The sequence below is a fragment of the Ovis canadensis genome, chromosome 14 (assembly GCF_042477335.2).
Source record: "Ovis canadensis isolate MfBH-ARS-UI-01 breed Bighorn chromosome 14, ARS-UI_OviCan_v2, whole genome shotgun sequence".
Lineage (NCBI taxonomy): Eukaryota > Metazoa > Chordata > Mammalia > Artiodactyla > Bovidae > Ovis > Ovis canadensis.
Genome location: NC_091258.1, coordinates 62,479,501 through 62,504,481, shown reverse-complemented (window position 1 = coordinate 62,504,481; position 24,981 = coordinate 62,479,501). Strand labels below are relative to the sequence as shown.

The 24,981-nt window shown below is 42.0% G+C and overlaps 1 long non-coding RNA gene across 2 annotated transcripts in view; it reads left to right on the top strand.

The window, feature by feature from the left end:
• LOC138418864 (uncharacterized) overlaps window positions 1–21,065 on the top strand; it is a 50,389-nt gene extending 29,324 nt beyond the window's left edge. Inside the window, exon 4 of one of the 2 annotated variants that reach the window (XR_011248752.1) lies at window positions 18,558–21,065. This is a non-coding gene — a long non-coding RNA (uncharacterized lncRNA). Of the gene's footprint in view, window positions 1–2,667; window positions 5,118–18,557 lie in introns of those variants that run through there. The other variant, XR_011248750.1, reaches the window with a different exon arrangement.
• The last annotated feature ends 3,916 nt before the right edge of the window (window positions 21,066–24,981 follow it).

Below are 24,981 nucleotides of genomic sequence, written 5' to 3'. Positions count from 1 at the left end.
CAGTACTCTTGCCTGGAGAATCCAAGGGACAGAGGAGCCTGGTGGGTTGCCACCTATGGGGTCGCACAGAGTCGGACACGACTGAAGCGACTTAGCAGCAGCAGCCACTTCTCTGGGGACACCAACTGGATGTCTTAGAATTCAGTTCTGATACCTGAAGTTCGCCTGAGATCCCACGGTTTAAGGACTCTGTCCCATGAGTCTAACCCCCAACTCTCAGATACCTATTGCAACTAGTGGGTCTTCAGGTTACCTGCAACCTCAGTACAAGTTGGCTACAAATTGGGGGTTCCCACGATACCCCCTCCACAGGTTCAATGATTTGCTAAAACAGCTCACAGAATTCAGGAAAACAGATACTTACTAGATTGTTGGTTTATTATAAAAAGATCCAACTCCAGAGTGATTGAATGGAGGAGATGGACAGGGCAAGATATGGGGGAAGGATGCAGAGCAGACATGCCCTCTGCAGCTGTGCTGCACACAACCCGCCTCCCCCCCCCCCGCGCCTGCAGAAAGCTCTCAGGACCTCTTAGAGTTTTCATGGAGGCTTCGTTACACAGCCACAGTTGGTTAAATCACTGGCCTTTGGTGATCAATGTCCAGCCTCTCTTCCTTCCCTGGAGGTGACGGGTGGGGTGGGGGTTGGAAGGCTGAGTTCCAACCCTCTAATCACAGGATTGGTTTCCTAGCAACCAGCCCTCCTCCTCAGCTTTCCCACAGCCACTTCATCACCATGAACTCAGGTGTGGTTGAAAGGGGCTTGTTATGAAGAATAAAAGACACTCACTTAAAAAAAGATTTATTTGTGTTTTTCTGCGCTGGATCTTCACTGCTGCACACGGGCTTTCTCTAGTTGTGGCGAGCATGGGATCCTCTTTGTGGTGCGGGGGCTTCTCCTCTGGCTTCTCTTGGGGCAGAGCACAGCCTGTAGGCACACGGGCTTCAGTAGTTGTGGTGTGCTGGCTCAGAAATTGTGGCGCATGGGCTTAGTTGCCGTGTGGCCTGTGGGATCTTTCTGGACCAGGGATTGATGTATATCTCCTACATTGAAAGTGGATTCTCAACCACTGGACCACCGGGGAAGCCCCCTCCTCTCACTTTTATTGCTCTTATCACTTATCCAAGGGTTTCAGAGACTCTGAGTCAGGAAAGGGGATGAAGACCAGATATATATCTTTCTTAATATCACAACATCATAGGCAGCTATTGAAAACATATTGGCAAGAGTCTGAAATGATCAGTCATACCTATTTATAAAGTTTCTCTTGATAGCAACCCTGAGGATAGATTGTAAAAGACCGGGAAGATCATGAAGAGTCAATATCAATTATGAGGTTATTGTCTCCGAACTCCCAGCCCGCCCTCCTATGCCCTGCTTTGTGATGCTGAGCTGGGAAACCACATTTCATTTATTCAGAATTTATTTTATTTTTGGCCACCCTTGGTCTTCATTGCTTCAAGCAGGCTTTCCCTAGTTGCAGCGAGCGGAGCTACTCTCTTGTTGCAACTGGAAAGCCCTAGAGTGCAGGCTCGGTAGCTGCGATACATGGGCTTAGTTGGCCCACTGCATGTGGAATCTTCCTGGATCAGGGATCAAACCAGTATCACCTGCATTGGCAAGCAGATTCCTAACCACTGGACCACAAGGGAAGTCTAGGGAAACCACATTTCTGTTTTGTCAGATGGTTCTATGTTAGACCCCGGCAACGGGGTTTGCTAGGAGATTACAGAAGTAAGGTGATTAAGTCGTGCTGGTTTGCTCTGGGTGTCCCTAGTTTTAGCAATGAAAGTTATGCTTCCTGGGAACCTCTTTCTGGGGGTGGTTGGTCACCTTATGCAGAAGGGACTTGCCTGCTGTTCTTGTAAGTGACACCTCAACAACACTTCTTCACTCTGGTGGCGGTGGGGCAGCAGCAACCGCATTGCCTGGATCCAATTTGTTGTTTTCTAACACTTGCAAAGGGCTTCCCCGATGCCTCCATGGTAAGGAATCCTCCTGCCAATGCAGGAGACCCAGATTGGATCCCTGGGTCAGAAAGATTCCCTGGAGAAGGAAATGGCAACCCACTCAGGTATTCTTGCCTGGCCAGTGCCATGGACAGAGGAGCCTGGTGGGTTACAGTCCATAGAGTTGCAAAGAGTGGATATGACTGAGCGACTAAACAATAACAGCAACACTTGAAAAACTAGTTTCATCAGAAACATCAGTGCCGGTTGGCTGGTGCCCTTTCTTCGCATCTCTGTTCCCCCAGCTCTAGGTGTGGTCCCTGCTTCCTGCAGTTGCTACTTCTATGCTGTCTTAGAGTTGTGGTCCTCAGAGTGCGGTCCCCAGAGCAGCAGCATCAGTATCTGCTGGGAACTTGTTAGAAACACATCATTCTGGCCCCATACCGGATCTGTCAGACTCTGGTAGTTGTCCTCTGCAGTCTGCCTTTTAACAAGTCCTCCAGACAGTTTGGCTAAGGTTTAAGCCTTAGGGATCTCTTTTTACCCTTGCAGTTATCTAGATAACAACTCTGTGCCAAGTTGGCAATTCGTTATATTACAGTCCATATGTTCAATTCTCCCTGTTCAAGTAACTGGTGTGGCTTCACTATCCTTACTGGACCCTGACTTGTTATGAAGAATAAAAGACACTTCTTTCACTTTTATCGCCCTTATCAGGAATGCTTCTTCAGCGATCAATGCAAAGAAATAGAGGAAAAGAACAGAATGGGAAAGACTAGAGATCTCTTCAAGAAAATTAAAGATACCAAGGGAATATTTCATGCAAAGATTGGCTTGATAAAGGACAGAAATGGTATGGACCTAACAGAAGCAGAAGATATTAAGAAGAGGTAGCAAGAATAAGAATACACAGAAGAACTGTACAAAAAAGATCTTCACGACCCAGATAATCACGATGGTGTGATCACTCATCTAGAGCCAGACATCCTGGAATGTGAAGTCAAGTGGGCCTTACAAAGGATCATTACAAACAAAGCTAGTGGAGGTGATGGAATTCCAGTTGAGATGTTTCAAATCCTGAAAGATGATGCTGTGAAAGTGCTGTACTCAATCTGCCAGCAAATTTGGAAAACTCAGCAGTGGCCACAGGACTGGAAAAGGTCAGTTTTCATTCCAATCCCAAAGAAAGGCAATGCCAAAGAATGCTCAAACTACCTCACAATTGCACTCATCTCACATGCTAGTAAAGTAATGCTCAAAATTCTCCAAGCCAGGCTTCAGCAATATGTGAACTGTGAACTTCCTGATGTTCAAGCTTGTTTCAGAAAGGGCAGAGGAACCAGAGATCAAATTGCCAATATCCGCTGGATCATGGAAAAAGCAAGAGAGTTCCAGAAAAACACCTATTTCTGCTTTATTGACTATGCCAAAGCCTTTGACTGTGTGGATCACAATAAACTGTGGAAAATTCTTCAAGAGATGGGAATACCAGACCACCTGACCTGCCTCTTGAGAAATCTGTATGCAGGCCAGGAAGCAACAGTTAGAATTGGACGGTGGAACAACAGACTGGTTCCAAATAGGAAAAGGAGTACGTCAAGGCTGTATATTGCCACCCTGCTTATTTAACTTCTGTGCAGAGTACATCATGAGAAACGCTGGGCTGGAAGAAGCACAAGCTGGAATCAAGATTGCAGGGAGAAATATCAATAACCTCAGATATGCAGATGACACCATCCTTATGGCAGAAAGTGAAAAGGAACTAAAAAGCCTCTTGATGAAAGTGAAAGTGAAGAGTGAAAAAGTTGGCTTAAAGCTCAACATTCAGAAAACGAAGATCATGGCATCTGGTCCCATCACTTCATGGGAAATAGATGGGGAAACAGTGGAATCAGTGTCAGACTTTATTTTTTTGGGCTCCAAAATCACTGCAGATGGTGACTGCAGCCCTGAAATTAAAAGACACTTACTCCTTGGAAGAAAAGTTATGACCAACCTAGATAGCATATTCAAAAGCAGAGACATTACTTTGCCGACTAAGGTCCATCTAGTCAAGGCTATGGTTTTTCCTGTGGTCATGTATGGATATGGGAGTTGGACTGTGAAGAAGGCTGAGCGCCCAAGAATTGATGCTTTTGAACTGTGGTGTTGGAGAAGACTCTTTGAGAGTCCCTTGGACTGCAAGGAGATCCAACCAGTCCATTCTGAAGGAGATCAGCCCTGGGATTTCTTTGGAAGGAATGATGCTGAAGCTGAAACTCCAGTACTTTGGCTACCTCATGCGAAGAGTTGACTCATTGGAAAAGACTCTGATACTGGGAGGGATTGAGGGCAGGAGGAGAAGGGGACGACAGAGGATGAGATGGCTGGATGGCATCACTGACTCGATGGACGTGAGTCTGAGTGAACTCCAGGAGTTGGTGATGGACAGGGAGGCCTGGAGTGCTGCGATTCATGGGGTTGCAGAGAGTCAGACACGACTGAGCAACTGAACTGAACTGAACCCTTTGTGATTCTAGTTGTAAATATTTCTTTTTCCATTTTGTCATCTGTAGTTTAGTTTGCCCATGGTGGGTTTATGTTTTGAACCTGTGAAAGGTTTTCATTTTTGCTTGGTCATTTAACAAAATGCTCTTTCATCACCTCTGAATTTTGATGAACCGTTTGGCAAATATACCCCACTCTCACACTCTCAGGTCATTAGGAGACTCACTAGTGTTTTATTATTTATGAGATTGTATTTTTCCACTTAGGTCATTGATACACTTTGAATTTAAGCTGTATCCTGTGTGAGGAACGGACTCAGGCTTTTTGTTTGCTTATTCATCTAGTTGATCCAATAGCACTAAATTAAAAACTTCCCTAAAGTTTCTTCCTGAATTAGAAAAGTAGTACATGCATGTATAAGTTTCCATAAACAATTGTTTCTATTTCTGGATTGATCTGTGTATGTAACTGATGCATCCACAACACATTGTTTTATATTGTTTTTAATATCTGTTTTTAGCCCCCTTCTCCTTTTTAATTCCCGCCCCCCATATTTGCCTGCTGTACTTCCAAATGAACCTTATAATCAAGTTGCCTAGCTGTAGAAAATAAAAACCTGATGACATTTTTATTAGGCTTGGAATAAATGTATAAATGAACTCAGAGCCCTGATTTCTTTATAATGTTGGCGGCCGTTTTTTTTTTTGCCTTTCCATCCTTGGTATCCATGTGCCACCTGGTGGTCACCATTCGCAACAGCAATTGTTTTCTCTAAAGCTGCTCAAAATAATAAACGTTGGTCATCTCACACACTTTCTGTGAGTCAGATATTAGAGGATGGCTTATCTGGATGATCTTTGCTTGAAGCCCTGGCTCATCCTCACTGTGAAGGCCTCACTCTTCAGAAAGCTTGAAGGGGGCTGGGGGAATCCCCTTAGCCTCTTGGCCAGAGGTATCAGCTCCTCCCAGGTGGCTCAATAGTAAAGTATCCACCTGCAATGTAGGAGACACAGGTTCAGTCCCTGGGTTGGGAAGATCCCCTGGACAGAGGATCCTGGCAGGCTACAGTCCATGGGGTCGCAAAGAGTTGGGCACGATTGAGCAACTAACACTTTTACTTTCAGAGTGATCACACCCAGGACGTTAAAATGGCATCATATTATTAATTTAACTACCAGCCTGCCTTGACTTTTAATAGTTTTTCTGCTGATGTCTATATGTTCCAGGAACAAATCCAGGATCCTACCCTGAGTTGTCAGATGCCCTTAGCCTCCAAGAGTCAGTGACCGTTCCTCTTCATTTCCTTGTCTTTCATGACCTTATTCATTTATTTGGCCACTCCAAGTGGGCCATGTGGGATCTTTTGCAGCATGTGGGATCTTTGATCTTCGTTGTGGCCTGTAGAATCTTTAGTTGCAGCAGGTGGGAATCTGCTTCCCTGATTAGGGATTGAACCTGGGCCCCCTGCACTAGGAGCATGGAGTCTCAGCCACTGGATCACCAGGGAAGTCCCAACCTTGACACTTTTGAGGAGAACCAATCAGTTCTTTTATTAAATGTCCCTCAGCTTGAGTTTGCCTGTTTTCCATGGTTGAAATGAAGTTATGCGATTTTCTCTTTTTTGGTCAGGTGATACTGTGCAACATTTGTACAGCATCTTTCTCAGTGCAACATATCAGACATGTCACTATGTCCTTGTGGGTGATATTGACCTGGGTCACTTGGTTAAGGCACAGTCTACTGCACGTCTCTGCTGTAAAGTTCCTGTTTTTCCATTAGCAATTAAGAAGTATCTTGGGGAAGATACTTTGTGACTATACAAGTTTTGATTCTCCTCAGACTTGCACCTACGAATTTTAGCATGGATCTGGTCTGCAACAGCTGTACTGGGCATTTGCCTAATAGTGATTTTGGGTGTCCCTTTCTCCTTCTACATCTGTTAGTTGGAATTCTATTGAAAGAAAGAGCCATTCCTTTTCTCCATTACTTACATATTTGACTATGTACTTAAATCAACATGGACTCATGAATTTTTGTTTCACTCTGTGGATTAAAACCTCATATGGAGAGACTTTTATGTTTTTGACAACTAGCTGGATATGAAACAGTATACTGTCATAGTTTTAATGAGAATGTTTCTGAATACTGAATTCTAATGAGATTGAGCATCTTTGACTTTTTTCTGTTTGTGATGTCTAGGAAATGCTTATAGCAGTTGTTGTTTTTTAAAAAATTTTTATGGTTTTTAAAATTAAAAAATTTTAATCAATATAGTTGACTTATAATGTTTCAGGTGTACAGCAAAGTGATATGTTAAATATGTTTAGTTTGTTTCCATTATAGGTTACTACAAGATATTGAATATAGTTCCTTGAGCTATACCGGTCCTTGTTGTTTATTTATTTTACATATAGTAGTGAAAGTGAAAGTTGCTCGGTTGTGTCTGACTCTTTGCAACCCCATGGATTATATAGTCTGTGGAATTCTCTAGGCCAGAATAATGAAGTGGGTAGCCGTTCCCTTCTCCAGGGGATCTTCCCAACCCAGTGACTGAACCCAGGTCTGCTGCATTGCAGTGGATTCTTTACCAGCTGAGCTACCAGGGTATGTATCTTTTAATCCCAATTCTTAATTTATCCCTCCCCTTTTCCCTTTTGTTAATCATAAATTTGTTTTCTGTCAGTGTATCTGTTTTGTAAATAAGTGCATTTGTATCATTTAAAAAAATTCCGCATGTAAGTGATAGCATATGATATTTGTATTATTTATCTTTGACTTAATTCACTTAGTCTGATAAGCTCTAGGTCCATTCATCTTGCTGCAAATGGATTATTTCATTCATTTTTTTATGCCTGAGTATATTAGTCATTGTATATATGTACCTCATCTCATTTATCCATTCATCTGTTGATGAACATTTAAGTTTCTTCTATGTCTTGGCGATTGTAAATAGTGCTTCTGGCAGCTGTTTAAATTTTTTTTCTTCTCTCTCTAGGTCGGGATGTCAGGCTCACAGTATAGATAGGAGTCTATATCTTGTGAAATAGGCCTAAAATACGTTAGGGCTTGTTTGTGTGTTAAATGCAACTTCTAGGTCTTATGTTCCATCCATATGCTGATGAATCCTGTTGCAATTTGACACTGAAGTTCGGCTTGAAGTGTTAGACACGTGTGGAAGGAAGAGAGAAGCATGAGTTTTGCGCAGTGGAGAACGTGAATTGTGATACAGATACAACATTGACCTTGGTTGACCCCACAAGGGGCTCTGGAGTAAAGATAACACATTAGAGAGGCTTCCCTGGTGGTCCAGTGGTTAAGAACCTGCCTTGCAATGCGGGGGACACCAGTTCGATCCCTGACTGGGAAATTAAGATCCCACATGCTACAGGGCATGCAAGCTTATGTGTTGCAACTACGGAATCCATGCGCTGCAACAAAAGATCCCACCTGATGCAACTAAGACCTGGTACAGCCAAATTAATTAATTAAAATTTTAATAAAGATAGCCCATTAGAGCTTTTCCCTATTTGGCTCTAATCCCTGGGCCTTATGTGTTTCCCCTTTCACTTTCATTCTTCCACAAGGGCTTAGTGGAGTTTTCCAGAGGTTACGTGTGTGATGGTGTCATTACTCTGCCCGCTAATGGCATGTGTGCATAGATTTTTTTTTTTGGTGTGTGTATTTATTTTCCATAATAGCTTTATTGTGATAGTGATATAATTCACACACCATAAAAATTGCCTATTTACAGTATTACCATCCAATTGTTGTTGGTATGTCCACAAAGTTATGCAACTATCACCACAATCAATTTAAGAAAATTTTCTTCTTTCCTCACCAAAGAAACCCCACCACCCATTATCAGTTACTCCCTGTTCCCACCACCTCTAACCCCTGGCAGTGACGAATCTTTCTTCTCTATAGATTTGCTTATTCTGAACATTTAACATAATATGGAATCATTCAGCATGTGGACTTTTGTGCCCAACTTCTTTTACTCAGCATAATATTTTCAAGGTTTATCCACATCGTAGCCTGTATCAACACCTTGCTCTTTTTTATTGCCAAATATTCCATTGTATGAACAGACCACATTACATTTATCTATTCATCAGCTGAGGGGAATTCAGATTGTTTCCACCTTTTAGCTATTCTGAATAATGCTGCTATGAACATTTGTGTACAAGTTTTTGTGTGGGTATGTGTTTTTATTTCTCTTGAATATATATATATTCATACATATATATATATGTATATCTATAAGCAGAATTGTTGGGTAATACTAACTCTATGTTTAACCCTTTGAAGAACTTCTAGACTGTTTTCCAAAGTGGCTGCACCATTTTACATTCCCACTGGTGATGTATGATGATTTTGATTTCTCTACATTTTTGCTGATAACTATTTGTCTTTTTGGATTATAGCCATCCTGGTGGGTGTGAGGTGGTATCTCACTGTAGTTTTGAGTGGTATTTCTCTGGTGGCTAATGTTCAGTACCATTTTTGTATTTCAAATTTCTCAGTTTTAATTTCTGATATGGTAAATATTGAGAGATGAAACACAAACATGTGCATTGGGATCCTCAATAATTTTTAAGAGTGTAAAGATAACTTAAAATGTAGGCTACCTTAATACCATGAAGTTTGAGAACCATGGATTGGGGTTTGGATTTACCAAACCCACTTGGCACCTTGGGTGCAAAAGACACTTGACAACAGTGTCATCAGTCAGATGTTGACTCAATAATTCTGTTTAATCATCTACCCACAAACTTCAGTAGCTTCAGCACACAGCCTCCTGATCACCAGACTGAGGTCAACTGCAGCGTGTCTGGTATAGAGCAGACTTTGGTGGGTGACTCTGCACCAGCCTACATGTTAGCTGGTCTTGGCTCTGAGCCATTGGTGGGATTCAGGTTTATTCTGTATGTGTTCATTCTGCAGCCCAGGCTGAAGGGGACATACTTTTCTCAAGGGCCATCACTAGAGTATTTAAAGCCTTTGTGGGACTTCCCTGGTGGTCCAGTGACTAAGACTCTGCACTCCCAATGCAAGGGGCCTGGACTTGATCCCTGGCCAAGGAATTCGATCCCACATGCTGCAATTAAGAGTTCACATGCTTCAACTAAAGACCCTGCATGCTGCAGTTGACTCAGCTCAGTCAAATGAATGCATAAATATTTTAACATAAAATAAAACCTTTGTGTGCCTTGGTGGCTGCTGACATATCTCCCTTGGCTAAAGCTATTCATGTGGCAAGGCCCACTATCAACTGGGACGGAAACTAAACTCCACCTACTGCAGAAATGGGAGGAGCCAGTGTTTGCTGATGCCAAACCCCAACCTCAGGGTAGAGGCTCTGCACTCCAGTGTCTGCTTGGCTGGTTTCCTTTTTCAGAGAAAGAACTGACTTCCCCTCACAGAGCATCACTCATGCAGGACACCTTCCTGTGCCTGGTTCCTGTCCTGATATAGCACATTTCTAGAGCTTGCTGGTGAACACAATAGCTTGTGTGTGTGCGCTGCATGGGTGCATGCTCAGTTGTATCTGACTCTTTGCAACCCCATGGACTATAGCCTGCCAGGCTCCCCTGTCCATAGGATTTTCCCAGCAAGAATACTGGGGTGGGTTGCCATTTCCTCCTCTGGGGACCCTATAAGTCATCTGCTGCTAAAGTTATAAACTGGGGACCTGCAGGCCCACACTCTGTTTTTCAGAACTTCACTTGGGTCTTCCCTGATAGTCCAGTGGCTGAGACTCTACACTCCCAATGCAGGGGGGCCATATTCCATCCCTGGTCAGGGAACTAGATCCCACACGCTGCAGCTAAGAGCTCGCATGCCACAACAAAAGATCCTGAATGCCCCAATGAAGATCAAAGATCTAAGTGCTGCAACTGAGACCTGGCTGGGCCAAATAAATAAATAATACATTTTCTTTTTAAATTCACATACCCAGATTGGCTGTTTTCATATAAAATTCCTGTCTCTGTCTTATCTTGAAAATTCTAAAATCTGGCCTACGTTCTCCTATGGTGACAATCGATTAAGCTGAGTTGTGATCACCAGCCTGACATTTTCATTTGCCCGAGCCCCCATCCCTCCTTATTGCCTCACACCTGTCTTTATTCATCCACTTACCTGTTCTCCCTGTTCTTCTTGAGCACATATGTTTTTAAAACTGTGGTAAAATACACATTACATAAAAATTGACCAATTACCAGGGTAACCACTGTACAGTGTGCAACTCAGCGGCACTGGGTACCTTTATAGTGCTGTGCAGCCGTCATCACTGTCTAGTTCCAGAACCTATGCATCTCTCCAGATGGAAACCTGACAACCCCCAATCTGCTTTCTGTCTCAATGGATTATGAATTATTATGAATTTTTAATCACTGCTCTAGATAAACCCTAACTAGTTTGAAAATCAACACACATAGTGTGATTTTATTTGGGTTATAATGTATTTGTATATGTGTCTGTAACACTCAGATGCGGTCTGTTGATGAGTAGGAAAAAAATGTCTGAAAAAAATATGCCACAAGTTCTAAGCACAAATGACCTCTAGGGGTTGGGATCAGAAAATATTCACTTCTTGCTTTGCATAATTAACAGATAAAGAGATGAGAGTGTGGTGAGCTTTTGCTTTATGTTTGTGTATTCCTCCCCCTCTCGCACCCTGTATAAGAAGGAAGAAGAACAGAAATACATCTGGGGCCGTTTCAACTATAAATAGTGGAGCCTGCCCTACATATGGCCTGCTTACAAGTGAGATAACCAAATAAATCCCTTTTATTTTAAACCACTTGATTCACGTTATTCTTGCTGTTAGCTCCCTAATTGATATCTTTATAATGACTCTAACAGGCAGGTGCTGTCATCGTTTTCTACAAAAGGAGACTTGTATCGAGAGATGGAAAGTCGCTGTTTAGAGACACCAGCTAGCAGATGCACAGTATCTTTTCTTGTCCCAAATCGTCTGCAGCTGGGAAAGGGTGAGGAAAAAAATGGCGGAGTCGCCTAGATGAAATCCTTCCGTCCCTTGGGCTCTGTATCTAAGAGAGGGTAAAGCCCAAGTGTCAGGTTACTCATGAGAAGGGCTCACACTCAGGGCTGCTGACTTATAAAATGTGGCTCTGGGCTGCATGGTCTGGGAGAGAATCCACCTCCTTTTACAAGGCTGGAGCCTATACAGTCAGTGTTCTTACTGGCGCCATACTGGGACCAGCTCGTATCATCTAACTCAATCCCAGGCTCTGGTAGGAACTGGGTGGCAATGAAGGGATGTCTGGTCTGGGTCTGGACCCCTCCCAGTGATGGGTGTCTGGAGACCACTTCCATCCCATTCGAGAGGGGAGGAAACTCTCATAGACAAGGGCATGGACATGCCCAAGGTCATTGAGGTAATTTCTTTGGAGCCAAGACTCGAATCTATATCTCCTGCTTTCAAGTCCTTGGGTTTTTAAAAATTTCTTTTTAAATATTTCGTTTTATTTATTTGGCTTCAAGAGGTCTTATTGCAGCACACAGGATCTTCAGTCTTTGCTGTGATGTGTGTGATCTAGTTCCCCAACCAGGGACTCAGGCTGAGCCCAATGCATTGGAAGTGTGGCGTCTTAGCCACTGGACCACCAGGCATGTCCCTCAAGTCCTTGGTTTTTCACACTCATGTGACTCTAAAGACAGAGAACAAGTAGCTTGTTCTTTCTCTCCTCTCCTGAAGGGTTGTGGACGATGCCTGGGAGGAAAGAGTGCAGAGGGAGAAACAATAATAATAGTAGTGCTTAGATAGTGCTTACCTTTATAGGCACTGCTTTAAGCACCTTACTTTCTGTGTATTACCTAGTTTAACCCTCATGAAGTAGTAGTTATTACTGTCCTCAGCTCCACTTGACAGATGAGGAAACTGATGCACAGGGAGGTTATGTAACTTGCCCTATGCCGCAGAACTAGTAAGTGGTTGGGCCAGGATTTGAGCCCCGATGGTCTGATTTCAAATTCCATAAGTCAAATCCCAATAAGTATGCCCTGGCCCCACAGAGTTCTACCTCTTATCTGCCCCAGTAAACCAGAGACCTGAAACTTCTGCCATCACCAGGGTACCATTTTTAGTAATGCTTGGTGCTACTGTTGCTCACTGAACTTCTGCTCTGTGATAGCTGCTCTAAGTATAGTCTATTTTTTTTAGAAACACCTGAAAAGAAGGTATTTTATTCCTCCCTTTAAGTTGAGAAGACTGAGGATATTTGCTCTGATCAAACATTTAATTGGGGAAAGTGCTTCTTTTCTATTTTGGTGGACTTGGGATGCAAATGAGATTTCAAATAAAAGACAGGTAGACATCAGAGTGAGGCTTCCCTGGTGAATCAGTGCTAAAGAATCTGCCGGGAATGTAGGAGGCACAGGTTTGATCCCTAGGCTGGAAAGATTCCCCTGGAGGAAGGCATGGCAACCCACTGCAGTATTCCTGCCTGGAGAATCCGGTGGACAGAGGAGCCTGGTGGGCTGCAGTCCACAGGACCCCAAAGAGTTGGACACAACTGAAGTGACTGAGCGCATGCCCGTATGTGCATCAGACTAGCAAAACTTCAGCTGATGGATAACATCAAGTCCTGCCAAGTGTGTGTGGGAGATGACAAGCTCATAAGCAATGTTGGTGGGAGTGTAAATTGCTACATGTTTTAGAGAGAAATCTCACGGTCACAGAATGCAGTTTTAAAACACATATATCCTGGGACTTCCCTGATGGACCAGTGGTTAAGACTCCTTGCTTTCACTGCAGGGCACTCGGGTTCTATTCCTGGTTGGGGAACTATAATAAAATACCACATTCCTCATGGTGTGGCCCAAAAGGTAAAAAATAAGTAAATAAAAACTCATAAATCCTACTGAATCACTTTGCTGTACAGAAGAAAATAACGCAGCATTGTAAATCAACTATACTTCAATAAAAATTTTTAAGAAGCCATATATACCCTACGACTTAGCCATTCCATGTATGTAAATCAATTCCACAAAATATTTTGATTATATAAAGACAGGCTCAAGAATCTTCAGTGCAGTTTATTTTCTAAATAGCAAAAACATTGGAAACAGCTTCAGTGCCTCTCAATATAGGACTGGCTGGGTAATTATCATCAACAAATTTTAGAATACTATGGGGAAACAGTGGAATCAGTGTCAGACTTTATTTTTGGGGGCTCCAAAATCACTGCAGATGGTGGCTGCAGCCATGAAATTAAAAGACGCTTACTCCTTGGAAGAAAAGTTATGACCAACCTAGATAGCATATTCAAAAGCAGAGACATTACTTTGCCGACTAAGGTCCGTCTAGTCAAGGCTATGGTTTTTCCTGTGGTCATGTATGGATGTGAGAGTTGGACTTTGAAGAAGGCTGAGCACCGAAGAATTGATGCTTTTGAACTGTGGTGTTGGAGAAGACTCTTGAGAGTCCCTTGGACTGCAAGGAGATCCAACCAGTCCATTCTGAAGGAGATCAGCCCTGGGATTTCTTTGGAAGGAATGATGCTGAAGCTGAAGCTCCAGTACTTTGGCCACCTCATGCGAAGAGTTGACTCATTGGAAAAGACTCTGATACTGGGAGGGATTGAGGGCAGGAGGAGAAGGGGACGACCGAGGATGAGATGACTGGATGGCATCGCTGACTTGATGGACTTGAGTCTGAGTGAACTCCAGGAGATGGTGATGGACAGGGAGGCCTGGCGTGCTGCGATTCATGGGGTCGCAAAGAGTCAGACACGACTGAGCGACTGAACTGAACTGAACTGAACTGAACTGATGTAGCTATTAAAAAGAACAAGGTTGAGCTGAACATGCAGATCTGGAAAGAAACCCACAACATATTGGGAAGCCAAAATTCAATATTCAGGATCTTCTCTGGTGGCCCCGTGGTTGAGAATCTGTCCTGCAGTGCAGGGGACTTGGGTTTAATCCCTGGTTGTGGTAGATCCCATAACAGCAACTAAGCCCATGAGGTGCAACCAAGACCCAATGTAGCCAATAAATAAATATTTTAAAGAACAATATTCAGCTAAATTTTCTTGAAAGTGAAAGTGTTAGTCACTCAGTCATGTCCAACTCTTTGTGACCCCATGGACTGTAGCCCACCAGGCTCTTCTGTATATGGAATTCTGCAGGCAAGAATACTGGAGTGGGTTGCCATTTCCTTCTCCAGGGGATCTTCCTGAGGCAGGGATTGAGCCTGGGTCTCCGGAATTGCAGGCGGACTCTTTACTGACTGAGCCACTAGGGAAGACAGATTTTCTTAGCATGACCTGTATATAATAATTAATAATGTGTGCATATTGTTTTCTCTCTATATACATACCTCTATAGATATTATTCATAGAAACAGTCAGAAGTAAGCACCAAATACCTAATAGTTATTATTCAATATTTCTTGGAGTTGGAAAGGGCAAACTTATGTAAATTTCTTGTTTACATAAATGTTAAGTGATGGAATTGTGGGGGATTTATCCTTTCCTGTTTGTGTTTCTCTTTTCGATATTAAATAATACAGAACCATTACAATATTGTAAAGTAATTGTCATCCAATTAAAAATAAAGTAAAAAAAATTCAGAAATTCTTGAGATACATATCCCATGGACTTCCCAGATGGCTCAGTGGTAAAGAATCTGCCTACCAAACAAGAGACGCGAGTTTGATCCCGGGGTCGGGAAGATCCCCTGGAGAAGGAAATGGCAAACCACTCCAGTATTCTTGCCTGGGAAATCCCATGGACAGAGGAGCCTAGCGGGCTACAGTCCATGGGGTCACAAAAGAGTCAGACGTGACTTAGCGACTAAACAACTGGAACAACGTATCCCATAGGTGACAAACTAGGAGCCTGTGATAGAATCCAGCCTGCAGATATATTTTACTTGGCCCATGTTGCAATGTTTTCCCTAACTGAGTAACTGATAATAGTTATCAGTGTTTTACACAGTGAGATCTTTCACATGAAAGTTCAGATTTCTGGATACTTTTGAAAAATGTGCAGGAGATTTTTCAGTACTCGGCCACAACCTGCATTCATGGCACAGCAACCTGGAGCTGAGCAATGGGAAGGTGCCCTCCAGGTAATTAGAAACTGCAGCCCTCCTTATGGTTTTGTCTATCCCAAGACTCTGCATCTGTAGTCATTTATCATTATACCTGCATCATAATTATTTTTCTTTAAAAATTAACATGTAATTCACTTACCATAAGATTCACAGTTTGAAAGTGTGCAATCCAATGCTTGTTATTATTATTATTTTTAATTTATTTACTTGGCTGCACTGGGTCTTAGTTTGGGCACCCGAGATCTTTAGTTTTGGCATGCAATGTCTTGGTTTCAGCATGCGGGATCTAGTTCTCTGACCAGGGATTGAATCCAAGATCCCTGCATAGGGAGCGCGGAATCTTAGCTACTGGACCACCAGGGAAGTCTTATTTCAGTGGTTTTTAAAACATTCGTGGAACTGGGCAAGCATTCCCATTAGGATTGCTCTTGGAGTCCATGGGGGATTGATTCCAAGACCCGCCGCAGGTACCAACAACTGAGAATGCTCAAATCCCACAGTCACCCCTCCCTATCTGCAGTTCCACATCTGTAGATTTAACCAACAACCTCAGATCATGTAGTACTGTCTGTATTTATTGAAAAAAAAATACATGTATAAGTGGACCCACGCAGTTCAAACTCATGTTGTTCAAGGATCAACTGTATATAATTCCAGAACACTTACACCATCCCTAAAAGACACTCTAGATCTCATCACCTCCCAGCCTCTGGCACCACTCATTGCTTCCTGTCACTATTGATTTGCCTGTTCTGGACATTTCATATAAAGGGAATTATTTGTCTGGCTTCTTCCACTTAGTGTAATTTGTTCAAAGCTCATCCACGTGGTAGCATGTATCAGTACTTCATTCCTTTTTTGTGGCTGTATAATATTCCACTTCATGGATACAGTACATTTTGCTCCTCTGTTATCAGTTGATGGACATTTAACTTGCTCCTGCCTTTTGGCTATTGTGAATAATATAAATGCTAACATGAACATTTGTGTAGAAACTTTTGTATGAACACATGTACCTAGCAGTTGAATTGATGGGTCACACAGTAACTCTCTGTTTAACTTTGAGTAGCTGCCAAACTTTCCAAAGTAGCTGCACCATTTTACATTCTGAGCGGCAATGTATGATGTTTCTAATTTCTCTACATTCTTGCTAACACTTGTTATTTTATTTATTTGAAAATTTTTATTTATTCGCTTATTTTTGGCTGCACTGGGTCTTCACTGGAAGACAATGTACAGTGGAAACAGGGACAGACTATTTTCTTGGGCTCCAAAATCACTGCAGATGGTAACTGCAATCATGAAATTAAAAGACACTTGCTCCTTGGAAGAAAAGCTATGACCAACCTAGACAGTGTATTAAAAAGCAGAGATATTACTTTGCCAACAAAGGTCCGTATAGTGTTATGTTTTTTTCCAGTAGTCATGTATCGATGTGAGAGTTGGACCGTATAGAAAACTGAGCGCTAAAGAATTGATGCTTCTGAACTGTGGTGTTGGAGAAGACTCTTGAGAGGCCTTTGGACTGCGAGGAGATCCAGCCAGTCCATCCTAAAGGAGATCAGTCCTGAATATTCACTGGAAGGACTGATGCTGAGGCTGAATCTCCAATACTTTGGCCACCTATGCAAAGAACTGACTCACTGGAAAAACCCTGATGCTGGGCAAGATTGAAGGCAGGAGAAGGGGATGATACGGGATGAGATGGTTGGATGGCATCACTGACTTGATGGACATGAGTTTGAGCAAGCTCCAGGAGTTAGTGAAGGACAAGGAAGCCTGGCATGCTGCAGTCCATGGTGTTTCAAGGAGTTGGACACGACTGAGCAACTGAGCTACACTGGGTCTTCATTGCTGGGCGGGCTTCTTATTGCGGTGGCTTCACTTGTTGTGCAGCACAGGCTCTAGAGCGTTTGGGTTTCAATAGCTGTGGTACACGGGCTTAGTTGCCCCAAGGCATGTGGAATCTTCCTTGACCAGGAATTGAACTCATGTCCCCTGCATTGGCAGGCAGATTCTTAACCACTGAACACCAGGGAAGTCCTTATTTATTTATTAATTTTATTATAGCTGTCCTACAGGGTATGAAGTGGTAGCTCACTGTGGTCTTCCTTTGCATTTCCAGATGGCTAATGATGATGGGCACTTTCACATGTGTTTACTGTCCATTTCTACATTGAAAGAATGTCTAATCAAATCTTTTGCTGGCTTTTAAATTGGGTTATATTTTTGTTGTTGATCTGTGAGGATTCTTTGTGTATTTTGAATGTTGTGGTTTGTTGTATAGTTGCTAAGTCATATCTGACTCTTTTGCGACCCCATGGACTGTAGCCTGCTAGGCTTCTCTGTTCAGGGGATTTCCCAGGAAAGAGTACTCGAGTGGGTTGCCATTTTCTTCTCCAGGAGATCTTCATGGATCAAGGATCAAACCCACATCTCCTGTAGTGGCATGTGGATTCTTTACCCCAAGCCACCAGGGAAGCCCATTTTGAATACTAGATCCTAATTATATACATGATTTGCAAATATTTTCTCCCATCCTGTGAGTTGTGTTTTCACCTTCTTGAGTGTGCCCTTTGAAATACAAAAGTTTTAAACTCTATGTCCAATTAATCTTTTCCTTTGGTTGCTTGTGATTTGGTTATCACATCAAGGAAGCTTTGCTTAATCCAGGCTTACAAAGATTGTGCCTGTGTGTTCTTTAACAGTTTAATACTTTGGCTCTTATGTTTAGGTGTATGATGTATTTTGAGTTAATATTTATATGATGTGAGGTAGGGGTTCATCTCCTTCTTTTGCATATGAATATCTAGTTGTCCTAGCACCATTTATTGAAAAGATTGCTTTTTCCCAATTGACTTGTCTTAGCACCTTTGTCAAAAATAAATTGGCCATATTTGTCTTTCTCTGTCTGATTTATTTTGTTTAGCATGATACCCTCCAGGTCTGTCCATGTTGCTAAAAATGACAAGATTTCATTCTTATGGTAAATCAAGGCTGTATATCATCACCTTTGTTATTTAACTTATATGCAGAGTACATCATGTGAAATGCCAGACTGGATGAAGCACAAGCTGGAATCAAGATTGCTGGGAGAAATATCAACAACCTCAGATATGCAGATGACACCACCCTTATGGCAGAAAGCAAAGAGGAACTAAAGAGCCTCTTGATGAAAGTGAAAGAGGAGAGTGAAAAAGCTGGCTTAAAACTCAACATTCAGAAAACTAAGATCATGGCATCCAGTCCCATCACTTCATGGCAAATAGATGGGGAAACAATGGAAACAGTGACAGACTTTATTTGGGCTCCAAAATCACTGCAGATGGTGACTACAGCCATGAAATGAAAAGACGCTTGCTCCTTGGAAGAAAAGCTATGACCAACCTAGAAAGCGTATTCAAAAGCAGAGACATTACTTTGCCGACAAAGGTCCATCTAGTCAAGGCTATGGTTTTTCCAGCAGTCATGTATGGATGTGAGAGTTGAACCATAAAGAAAGCTGAGTGCCGAAGAACTTATGCTTTCGAACTGTGGTGCTGGAGAAGACTCTTGAGAGTCCCTTGGACTGCAAGGAGATCCAACCAGTCCATCCTAAAGGAAATCAGTCCTGAATATTCATTGGAAGGACTGATGCTGAAGCTGAAACTCCAATACTCTGGCCAACTGATACAAAGAACTGACTCATTGGAAAAGACCCTGATGGTGGGAAAGACTGAAGGCAGGAGGAGAAGGGGATGACAGAGGATGAGATGGTTGGATGGCATTACCATCAATGGACTCAATGGATATGAGCAAGCTCTGGGAGATGGTGATGAACAGAGAAGCCTGGAGTGCTGCAGTCCATGGGATCAAAAAGAATCAGACACGACTGAGTGACTGAACTGAATGATGGTAAATCAGACAGAGAAAAACAAATACTACATGATTCCACTTATATGTGAAATCTAATAACCAAAAACAAATGAACAAACAAAACACAAACAGACTCATAGAGAGCAAACTAGACATTGCCAGAGGGAGAGATTGATAGGGGGATGGATGAAATAGGTGAAGGGGATTAAGAGGCACGAACTTCTGGCTATAAAATACATAAGTCATGGGGATGTAATGGACACATAGGGAATAAAGTTAATAATATTTTATGCTGATAGATGGTAACTGATCTACTTATTTATTTGGCTGCATCAGGTCTTATGGAGAAGGCAATGGCAGCCCACTCCCGTATTCTTGGCTGGGAAATCCCATGGACAGAGGAGCCTGGCAGGCTAAAATCCATGGGGTTGCCAAGAGTCAGACACACCTGAGCGACTGATCAACAACAATTGAGTCTTAGCTGCGGTACGTGGGACCTTCCTTGCATTAGGCGGAATCGTTCGTTGCCACACACAGTCTGAGTTGCTCCATGGCATGCAGGATCTTAGTTTTACAACCAGGGATTGAACCCAAGTCCCCTGCATTGCAAGGCAGATTCTTAACCACTGGACCACCAGGGAAGTCCCATATAAAGTCATTTCTGAGAACATGAAACAAAATCTGCACAAATAGAAAGCCATGCTTTTGGATAAGGAGCTGCACAATTTTTAATGATATAATTTCTCCTAGAACTTATAAGTTTAACGTGGTGCTAGTTAAAATCCCCAAAGGACTTTTTTCCCCCCAAAGGAATTTTTGAGTAAAATACTCATATAGCTTGCATGGAAGAATAATGTCTCATAAAAAGCAAGAAAATTATGAACATAAAGAAAATTGAGAAGAAGTTAATCTTATCAGATGTTTGAACTCACCATAAAGCCGTTGAGATAAAAATAGTGTAGGGCTGCCATATGACTAGGCAGATATATCAGGAACGTTAGAAATAGAGCCTGGAAAAAAAATATGATTTTATCACATGTACAGGTGGTATTTGAATTTGGTAGGAGAATGGCTTATTTTTTAAAATGGTGCTGCCACTGCTATATTTAAAATAGATAACCAACAAGGACCTACTGTATAGCTCATGGAACTCTGCTCAATGCTGGTGGCAGCCTGCATGGCAGAGAGGTTTTGGGGAGAATGGACACATGTGTATGTATGGCTGAGTCCCTCCACTGTTCACCTGAAACTATCAGAACATTGTATGTTAGTCAGCTAAATCCCAATACAAAATAAAAAAACTTTTAAAAAAAGACAGGAACAGACTCACAGACATAGAGAACAGACTTGTGGTCTGAAGGAAGAACCAGGAGTGTGGCATTAGCGGATGCCACACAAACTATACAAGCTATGTATACAAACTATACATACAAACTATATATATAGGACGGATACACAGCAAGGCCCTACTGTATAGCACAGAGAACTATAGTCAATGTCCTGTGATAAACCGTAATGGACAAGAATATTTTTTATAGAAGAATGTCTATATATGTATAACTGAGTCACTTTTCTGTACAGCAGAGATTGGCACAACATTGTAAATCAACTATACTTCAATAAGAAATTAAAAAAATAAAAATGGGGCTGGTGTAACTGGAAAAAAATAAAGCATGATTCCTGCATCATGCCATGTGTGTGTGTGCTAAGTCGCTTCAGTTGTGTCCTACTCTTTGGGACCCTATGGACTGTAGCCCACCAGGCTTCTCTGTCCATGAGGTTTTCCAGGCAAGAATACTGGAGGGATCGAACCAGTATCTCTTACGTCTCTTGCATTTGCAGGCGGGTTCTTTACCACTAGTGCCGCCTGGGAAGCCCATATCATGCCATTCAGGAGACAAATTCCAATGAACAAAATACTTATAGATTTAAAAAGCCAGTAAAGATATTGGAAGAAAACTGAAGAAATTTTGTGTATAGTTTTGTGATGGACAGGTACCTTTATGATAAGGACTCTCAAGTCCGTATAATAAAATATCAATAAAAATCCTAGGCAGATGATGACTGTAAACAAAGCAATGGGCAGGATTGTAGCATGCAAGGCAAATGAAAGACAGCTGTATGAATAAAAGAATAATAACCAAGAAGATTGGGCAAAAAATATAAATAGACAAATTGTAGAATGAAAAAATCCAAGAGGCCAATAAAACTTATGAAAAGATGCTCTGCCTTTATTATCCAGGGAAATGGCAGTTAAAGCAAAAATAAGACATCATTTTCTAGCCATTAATTGGCAAAACAGAAGATGACTTATGAAGTCAGCGCTGCTTGGAACGCTAAGAAAAGGATCCTCTCACATATTGCTGGTGGCAGTGTGCTACTGCTGCTGCTAAGTCGCTTCAGTTGTGTCCGACTCTATGCGACCCCATAGATGGCAGCCCACCAGGCCCCCCCGTCCATGGGATTTTCCGGGCAAGAGTACTTACTGGAGTGGGTTGCCATATTTGTTACAAAAACAAATCAGTAATTTATTTGGCTGCACCAGGTCTTATTTGCTTCGCTCAGGATCTCCGGTCTTCATTACTGCATCAAACTCTTAGTTATGGCATGTGGATCTAGTTCCCTGACCAAGGATCGAACCTGAGCCCCCTACATTGGGAGTTCAGAGTCTTAGAACTTCCTCTTATTTACACTTGTGAAGGTTATCACAGATCTTTGAGTTGGAGGAGTTAGATTTGATATAAGAAACTATAGTGTAGTTTTCATATTTAGTTACTTATAAATAAGCTTAGTAAATTCTTTAGTCTTCTCATAAACATAAAATCTCATGACCAACATATCAAAAAATATTTCAAGATGAAAATATAGTGAAATAAAAAGAACTGAAAATTTAACACTATTTCTTGATTTAAAAAATTTTAATTGGAGGATAATTGCTTTACAATATTGTATTGATTTCTGCCATATATCAACATGAGTCAGCCATAAGTATACATATGGGTTGTTTGTTTTAAAGTCACTGTTGAATTTGTTCCAATATTGTTTCTGTTTTCTGTTTTGGTTTTTCGGCCAGTGAGGCATGTGGGATCGTAGCTCCCGCCTCTGCATTTAGGAGTGAAGTCTTAACCAGTGGACTGCTAGAGAAGTCCCTTTGAGAAAAAGTTTAATATAAGCATAACAAACAGGAGAATGCATAATTGGTAAATGAATTTTAATTTTAATGAATTTTCTAAAGTGAATATACCATCACCCAATCAAGGAACAGAACATTAACAGGATCCCAGAAATTTCCCCTCATGCCTCTTCTAGTACTACCTCTGACCTCCTCCTGAGAGGTAAACACTATCTTATCTTCTAATAACCCAGATGAATTTTTCTGGGGTTTTGACCTTCATTTAAGTGAAATCATTCAGTATGTACTCTTTTGTGGCTGGCATCTTTCGCTCAATGTTATATGTGGGATATTCATCCAAGTTGCTGAATATAGCAGCAGTTCATCCATTTTATTATTGTACAGTATATCACATGGGCTTCCCTTGTGGCTTAGCTGGTAAAGAATCTGCCTGCAATGCGGGACACCTGGGTTCGATCCCTGGGTTGGGAAGATCCCCTGGAGAAGGAAAAGCTACCCACTCCAGTATTCTGGCCTGGAGAAGTCCATGGACTGTATAGTCCATGGGATCACAAAGAGTTGGACACGACTGAGCGACTTTCACTTCACTTTCATATTACACAACTCATTGGTGGAGGAATTATGTACTATTTGTGTAACTCTATTGGAGGAAGACTATCATAAGCTTCTCCGTAGTTTCCTTCAGACTTGGCTCATGTACCTTTTCCCTTTGCTGATTTTGCTTTATCTCTTCTGCATCCTTTCATAAGGATAACCAACAGCCACGAATATGACTAGAGGTTTAATCCTATGAGTCCTCATAGTGAGTCGTTGACCCTGGGGCTGGTTGTCTTGGAGACCTCTGATACAAATGGTGTCAGAAGTGGGATTCACTAGACCCACCTCTAACTCACTGAGCTTCAGCAATAGCATTGCTTCAGAAGAGGAAATGAAAATGAAGGGATGTGATATGATGAAAATTTGGTTCCTGGGTGATTGTGGAGTCATCCATGGTATGAAATAGCACTGAGTTGCCACCTGTTGTGAGAGGTAGAAATTGTTGTTGTTTAGTTGATAAGTCATATCTGACTCTGCGACTCAATGGATTATAGCCTACAGGCTCCTCTGTCCATGGTATTCTCCAGGCAAGAATACTGGAGTGGGTTGCCATTTCCTTTGCCGAGGGATCTTCCTGACCCAGGGATCAAACCTGTGTCTCCTGCATTGGCAGCTGAATTCTTTTCCCCTGAGCCATCAGGGAAGCCCTAGGTAAAAGTTACTTATGGAATATGAGTGATAGATCATTCCCAGGACAGCTGGCTCACTGGGTGCCCTGGCTGCTTTTGGCCATGCTGGCTAACGTGAGGAGGAAACATGCAGGCTGAGTGATGCTTCTAGTTTTTGTTTTCTCCTCCAGGAAGAGGAGAAAGGGCTCCTAAATTCCGTCTTCCCACTTGCATACCAGCCATGATTTTTCCTGAAAGCTATAATATTAATCTTGTAAGTGCTAAATTGACTTCTAGAAGTTTGAGTGAAATTTCAATGAGGAAAAAAAGAGTGGTATTTCAGTTGCTTTGTATCTTGTTACTCTTGCATATGGCTGTATGGTAAAATTGATATAAAATGTTAAGTGCTTTTAATTTCATTAATTCTGGAGGGATCATCCTTATAGGAAGAGCTGCAAAGTAGGGAGACTCAAATTCCTTGCTTTTTTGCCACTGATGGATGGATTAGGATGAACTGTTTTGAGTATTGTAAACAGAACAAGTTTCCATGGGTGGTGATCTTTTCTTTTTTCCTTTAATTTTATTTTTTGACCCCTCATTTTGGCATTCAGGATCTTAGTTCCCTGACCAGGGATTGAACCCACGACCCTTGCAGTGGGCGTGCAGTGTCTTAACCACTGGACCACCAGGGAAGTCCCAATAAGAGATGATCTTTAACAATGACATTTGCCTATTGAAGTCCAAGGGAAAAAATGAGACAACATAAAAAGAGAGCCAATCTCCATATAAAGATACACTTTTGGAGTTTTAAGGAATTTTCAGTGAGTGTGTATATACTTGCTAGATGGGATATTGCTGTTGCCGGATTCATGAATTGCTTAATAAAGCCACTTAGAGATTAAAAATTTTTTTTTTCAGTTTTCTAAAGAAAGTAAAAATAAAAGTCACTCAGTCATGTCCAACTCTTTGGGACCCCGTGGACTGTCCATGGAATTCTCCAGGCCAGAATACTGGAGTGGGTAGCCTTTGTCTTCTCCAGGGGATCTTCCCAACCCAGGGATTGAACCCAGGTTTCCCACACTGCAGGTGGATTCTTTACCAACTGAGCTATCAGGGAAGCCCATTTTTTAAGGAGCTCTTGTGAAATTGTATATCTGACAACTCTTATTTTTTTAAGTTTTATTTTATATTGGAATATAGTTGATTAATGGGCTTCCCAGGTGGCACAGTGGTAAAGAACCCACCTGCCGGTGCAGGAGATAAGAG